A 6884-nucleotide genomic window follows, 5' to 3' on the forward strand; every position below is an offset into this window, starting at 1 on the left:
ACTAATTTTTTTGGTATTTTTCGTTTCCTACCCATAACTAAGGATAGAAAACAACTTAGAACAGAAAATAAAAACTACTTAGTGATAAAGCAAATAAGCACGCACGAGAATATTCACCCCACGCTATTGCTCCCCGGCAACGGCGCCAGAAAAGAGGTCTTGATAACCCACAACTATAGGGGATCAGTTGTAGGCTCTTTCGATAAGTAAGAGTGTCGAACCCAACGAGGAGCAAAAGTAGAACAAATATTCCCTCAAGTTCTATCGACCACCGATACAACTCTACGCACACTTGACGTTCGCTTTACCTAGAACAAGTATGAAACTAGAATTACTTTGTAGGTGTGATAGGAAAGATTTGCAAGATAATAAAGAGCACGTAAATAAAAACTAGGAGCTGTTTAGATAAAGAAACAACTAAGTTAGTTTTAGTAGAGAGCTTTTTGTCACAAGAAAGTTATTTGTCCCTAGGCAATCAATAACTAGACCGGTAATCATTATTGCAATTTTATATGAGGGAGAGGCATAAGCTAACATACTTTCTCTCCTCGGATCATATGCACTTATGACTGGAACTCTAGCAAGCATCCGCAACTACTAAAGATCATTAAGGTAAAACCCAACCATAGCATTAAAGTATCAAGTCCTCTTTATTCCCATACGTCATAACCCACTTATCCGTGTTTGTGTTTCTATCACTCACGCAACGCACACAATAAGCAAACCATGAACATATTGCAAACCCTATAGCGGGGATCCCTCACGCTTGCGCGACACGGAGAGCACCATAGGACAGTACCAATAATAAAACATGCAACTCAAACCAATCACGGTCATCAATTAACCCATAGGACAAAATGGATCTACTCAAACATCATAGGATAGCCATACGTCATTGGGAAATAATATATAGCATGGAGCGCCATGTTTAACTAAAGATTACAGCAGGGAGAAGAGGTGTTACACCGCTGCATAGAGGGGGAGAGAGTTGGTGGTGACGGCGGCGAAGTTGTTGTAGATCGCTGTCGGTGTCAAAACCGGCGGATCTCGGGTAGGGGGTCCCGAACTGTGCGTCTAAGGCGGATGGTAACAGGAGGCGGGGGACATGATGTTTACCCAGGTTCGGGCCCTCTCGATGGAGGTAATACCCTACCTCCTGCTTGATTGATCTTGATGATATGAGTATTACAAGAGTTGATCTACCATGAGATCGTAGAGGCTAAACCCTAGAAGTCTAGCCTATATGACTGTATCCATTTCCGGACTAAGCCCTCCGGTTTATATAGACACCGGAGGGGACTAGGGTTGTACAAAGTTGGTTACAGAGAAAGGAATCTTCATATGTGGTCGCTAAGCTTGCCTTCCACGCCAAGGAGTGTCCTATCCGGACACGGAAGATAGTCTTTGGTCTTGTATCTTCACAGCCCATTAGTCCGGCCCATGTTCAACAGGCCGGACGCCCGAGGACCCCTTAGTCCAGGACTCCCTCAGTAGCCCCTGGACCAGGCTTCAATGATGAGGCGTCCGGTGCGCAGATTGTCTTCGGCATTACAGGGCGGGTTCTCCTTTCCGAATACTCCAAGATAGTCTTCGGACGCAACGAACGTGTCCGGATCTGCAACACAAGTACCACACACACAGCCGTAGAGAGTATAATATTTCACGAGTCCCATCCGCTGACAACTTTTCGCAAGATGACATCACGCCTGCTCGGTCATTATTTCGAACCGTTTTCGTCTGCCGTTCCGCGTTTTGAGATGTGGTTTCCATTGGCACGTCTTGTCAAAGCAGAGACCGTGTCCCCTTATTGCGGGATTCTTATCAATACGGGCGTGGGTAACCCAACAGTGCCGTTTACACAGCCCTTGGGAATAGGCGAGTTTTAAGGCGAGTGGGGAGGCGTTCGATATTCACCGCCTTTATAAAGGGATAAGGATTCTTCTTCTTCACCCACGCCTTCTTTGCCCTTCCATTCTCGAGCTCCAGCGCCCAAGTTCTCGTCTCTTCCAACCCGAGCAGGCTCTCAACCATGTCCGGCTCTGGAGGGCAAGGCAAGTGAATGGCCTCCTCTGTCACGGGGAAGGACATCGCCGAGCTTCGGGAGGCCGGGTATCTGGCGAAGGAGATCGCCGACCGGCTTCCGGCCAAGGGACAAGTCGTCCCCACACCAAAACCCAACGAGAGGGTGGTGTTCCTCCCTCATTTCGTCCGCGGACTAGGGTTTCCACTCCACCCTTTCGTCCGCGGACTTATGTTCTATTATGGGCTAGATTTCCATGATCTAGCCCCGAACTCTTTCCTCAACATCTCGGCATTCATTGTCGTGTGCGAGGCTTTCCTCCGCGTCCAGCCCCACTTCGGTCTGTGGCTTAAGATCTTCAACGTGAAGCCGAAGGTGGTGGATGGCCAACACGCGGAGTGCGGAGGAGCCATGGTTAGCAAGATGCCCAATGTCACATGGCCCAAAGGCACGTTTGTGGAGACTGTCAAGGAGTGGCAGAAGTTGTGGTTCTATATCACATAGCCCCGCGACGCCACCTGGGCCGCGGCTCCCGAATTCAAGTCCGGGGCTCCAATGCGACTGACCTCCTGGATGGAGAAGGGCCCAAATTGGTCTTCGTCGGACGAGCTGATGGCACTGTAAACGCGCATCCAAAGCATGGTGGACAAAAACATCAAGCTCGTCGACGTGATCCAGGTTATGCTAGTTCGCCAGATCCTCCCCTGCCAAAGCCGAACTTCCCCTCTATGGGAATTTGATCCGGAGAAGCACCAGACCTTGGTGAGGCTCTTCGGCACCACTGACGAAGACGCCTGGAAGCTGCTCTTCAAGGGCGACAAGAAGCCGCCGGCCATAGACTCGGATCGTGGGCACGATCTTGCCCACGCCGCTAGCGCCGTAAGTCCTTCACATCTCAAGGCATACTCTCTACCTGCTTGTCCAAGGAGGGTAACTAAACTTTGCTAATTTATCCTTTCAGGAATGGACGGAGAAAGCGGAGCGAATTCACAGTTCGGCTCCACTGCCCGAAGAACCAGTCATCCCGCTTCTGGCGAAGATGCTGGTCCCGGTGCCCTAGCAGCCGCCGGAGAAGAAGGCCAAGGGGGGCCGGGGTGGCCCCCGCCGCAAAGGCACTTCGGACGTGATGTCCGAAGACAAGACTCACTCCTCTGCCGCCGAAGATGACAATGAGGAGGAGGAGGAAAGCAACCCTCCCCCTGATGGGGGAAGGAAGAAGAGGGCGGCCTCCACAAATCTAGAGGCGGAGGCGCCCAAGAAGGGGAAAGGCTCCCTCGCGGATAAAACCGCGTGGGACATCGACAGCAGTCCGGAGCGACGCCCGCGGAGCAAGCCCCTGGCCGCATCGTAAGTACTGACAGACTCGTACTCGCCCGTGTACCCGGCTTTTCCTCCTTATTGCACTACTAGGAAAAAGGCTACTAGCAGCGCGGGTAAAATGGCTATTAGCAGCGCGAGTACCTGCGCTACTAGTATCGCGCTACAGCTAATAGTTAGTAGTAGCGTGGGTTAAACCCGCACTACTACTAACTCCCACGCTACTGCTATTTCGTACCCGCGCCACTACTAACGAAATAGTAGTAGCGTGTCCATACTATCAGCGCTACTAGTATCCTAAATACTAGTAGCGCGCAGTTTTTTCCCACGCCACTACTAACTAATTTATATTTAAAAAAAATAAAATCCACCAATTCCATTTTATGCATACAGTTCCCAGTAAACACAATAGTGAGCATTGCTGGGCTCCTATTTCATGGTTAACCGGAAACCGAAGCAAATAAATCAGCCAAAAAACCTCATTATGCATTGCTACTCACAAATGACCACTTCAAAGAACATGCAAGTATCTATGTCATTAATAGTTGCAAACATAAGTTTCTTTTTACTACAGTTGTTGTATGTACTATCACACAGTTCCTCATTCCGTTCTCACTCAATAATAAGAAAAATGAAAAGAAAAGATAGAGATAATCTGCCGCAATTGCACTTCAGTGTCATGGATTCAGTCTGCCGCTTCAATATCTCATTATCCTGCAGCACTCTGTCGCTATCTTCTACCTATGAATAAAAACAGACCTTGTCAGAGAAGCAAATGTGAAACCTTATTACAACATGTATGCTAAGTCGCTAACCCATAGAGACACCTAGAACAAATGTGAAAACTTTCCATGTTGCCGAGTAAGTATATGAGCACCCCTCAAAACATTAATTAGCAAGTACTTGACACATACAAACTTGTACAGAAAAAATAACACTTCCGAATTTAATTGGCTTCAAAGATTGCAAGGAAGGCATACTGATGAGCTGCAATGCAATCTTCAATGTTCAGTACTTGTACACGCTATGCTCCTGCGGTGCAACCCCTAGCTCATGTGGCTTCACAAAGTCTACATTGTATAGGACATTTTTTAGCAAAGGGTGAAACTGCATACATATACATCTCAAATCATATGTAGTATGTGTCTAGTCATCCTACGATTGCCCGAGCTCATAACTGTATTTCTTATAAACACTTTAGACATGTTCAGGAAACACATGTAGTTAACGACAAGTGTACATATCACCCATTTTATAGGTTCAAAGACAGATAACAAAAATTAACTAGACAAAGTTAGATGACAGTGAAGCTTAAAGCTGCAGTAAGAAATATTAGGGGGAAGCTTTAGTTAAACGAAGTTAAAAGACAGATATTTTCTAGTGTTTCTAAGACAGTGACCTTGTCAAAAACACGTTTCTGCATTTTAATTAGGGGGGAGCTTTAGTTCTAAAATACTGGAACTGTGACTGAAAGATCATATATCTCTACTACCTAAAAAGAACGTAACGTTCCCTCTCCCCTCTTACGTCGCCCACCCTTCGTCCATCCTTCTCTCGTACGACCCCCACCCCACCATCGGTTTTCTTTCTTCCCTTCACCGGTTTTCTTTCTGCTGGTTCCTATTTGCCGGTTTTATTCACATCTGGCTGGACAGACTCACTCTATTTTTTTTGGCAACCAGATAATTCATGTATGGTAACCAATCTTTTGTTTGGTAATACAAACGCGATCAGTATATATATGGTAATGAATATCCTCTATGGTAATGCAATAAACTTAATGAAGGTCATCAATTTCCTTTCTTCTTTCAACCAATCGGTAAACAAATCAGAAGGAGGCAATCACATACATGTATGGAAGATAATCGCGGAGACCGCGCGTGACATGCAGGAAGAAATTGTTGAGATCCGCGGAAAAGAAGGGAAAAATCTCTAGGCCGCTCGCACTCCCCCATCAACGGCCCTGCACATGCACTCCCGATTTGGATTTTCTAAAATCGTGATTCACATATATCTTTCTTATCCATATGGCCGATCCTTGTGGGCACGTTTCATCTATAGACGCGGGGGACCGGACGGCAGCCGGGACGGGCTCGCCGGTGTACCGCACCTCAAGGCCGTCCTTCTCAACATGCTGCGCCACGACCGCCCGCCATGTCCGTAGCACCCGCTGAGGTGAGCTCCTTGCATTCGCATACGTGCATTAGCAACAAACAAAGCAGAGAGATCACCAATAAAAAGGCAGCAGCAGCAGCTACTGTTGCAAGAGCAAGACAGGACAACGAGAGCATGTGACTCCAATTAGAGATTCAGATAAGAACATCCTGCAGTAGTGGACAGTCCTTATCTTCTCAGATCATGCTGATGTTGCACATGAGAAATTATAAGGGGGGAGCACAGATTCAGGTGGTGAAACGGTTAAGGAGTACAAGCTCAAGACATTCAATGATTCAAGGCATGCACTAATGTTCAGAATTGCCACACATTCCAGTATGTTGATATGTATAACTTGTAAATTGTGATCATATGCCATGGGCACTGTTGATGGGATTTCGTACGGGACTGCCAGGGGCAAGCAAGGTAATCTTCTTTCCTATGATATGATTTTTATTTCTTGTTCCTCCGTCTATCTAAACGACTAAGAGATGTTCAATGAAATGACTCTACATGTTGCAGTTAAGAGTATAACATAGTTGTTTCTCCAAGGGCCGTTGGCCGAACTTTATTAGATGGGAAAGAAGTACAAGCTGGTTAGCAGTCTAGGTGCACTAGAAGTGAAAACCAGAGGATGTTGTTGTTCTCTTTATATTCAGTAGAGGCTCACCTTACTTCGATGTGCTAGCTCAAGGGAGAAAAACGAACATGGATAAAGGAGCCCACTTCGTAGAAGTTAACTCATAATTTACTCCTGAGTCCTTACTACTAATGGATTCGTGATATCATTGCATTGACCACATAACATCATGTTGTACTACTCTGTATTTAGAGTCATCATTCCACGCATCTTTGATTATTTTTTGTAAATAAGAAATTTAATATGCAGTCACCTGCACCACAGTCGTTCCATTTGCAAATTAGACATACAGTACACTTCATCTCCCAAGATATGTGAGACCATTTATAGATCTACCAAGTTTAGAAAAAATATGGTGTGCAAGCGAGGTAGACGGCAATACGAGGATGTATGTGCCGGTGTTAGAAAAACACAAGCAACTATTCCCTCTGTGACGTAATATAAGACATTTTTGACATTATCGTAGTGTGAAAAAATATCTTGTTATAGAGGGAGTAGAACTCAATCTTGGGGTTTCATGGCCCGCTCATATTTTGTCCATATAAAAATGGGATTGATGGATGCATTACATTTTATATTTGCTTTCAGACGAAATGTTTATGAACAAGACATGATTCGGCAAGATGTGCGTAAGGGTTGTAAAGGTATATATTTGCCATGATTGTACTAAACTATTAGAATATTTATGCCCCGTTACAATGCACGGGCAATTACCTAATGATATAATGATATATGTAAGTCATCATTGATACT

This window comes from Aegilops tauschii, chromosome 5 (genome assembly GCF_002575655.3).
Source record: "Aegilops tauschii subsp. strangulata cultivar AL8/78 chromosome 5, Aet v6.0, whole genome shotgun sequence".
NCBI classification, from domain to species: domain Eukaryota; kingdom Viridiplantae; phylum Streptophyta; class Magnoliopsida; order Poales; family Poaceae; genus Aegilops; species Aegilops tauschii.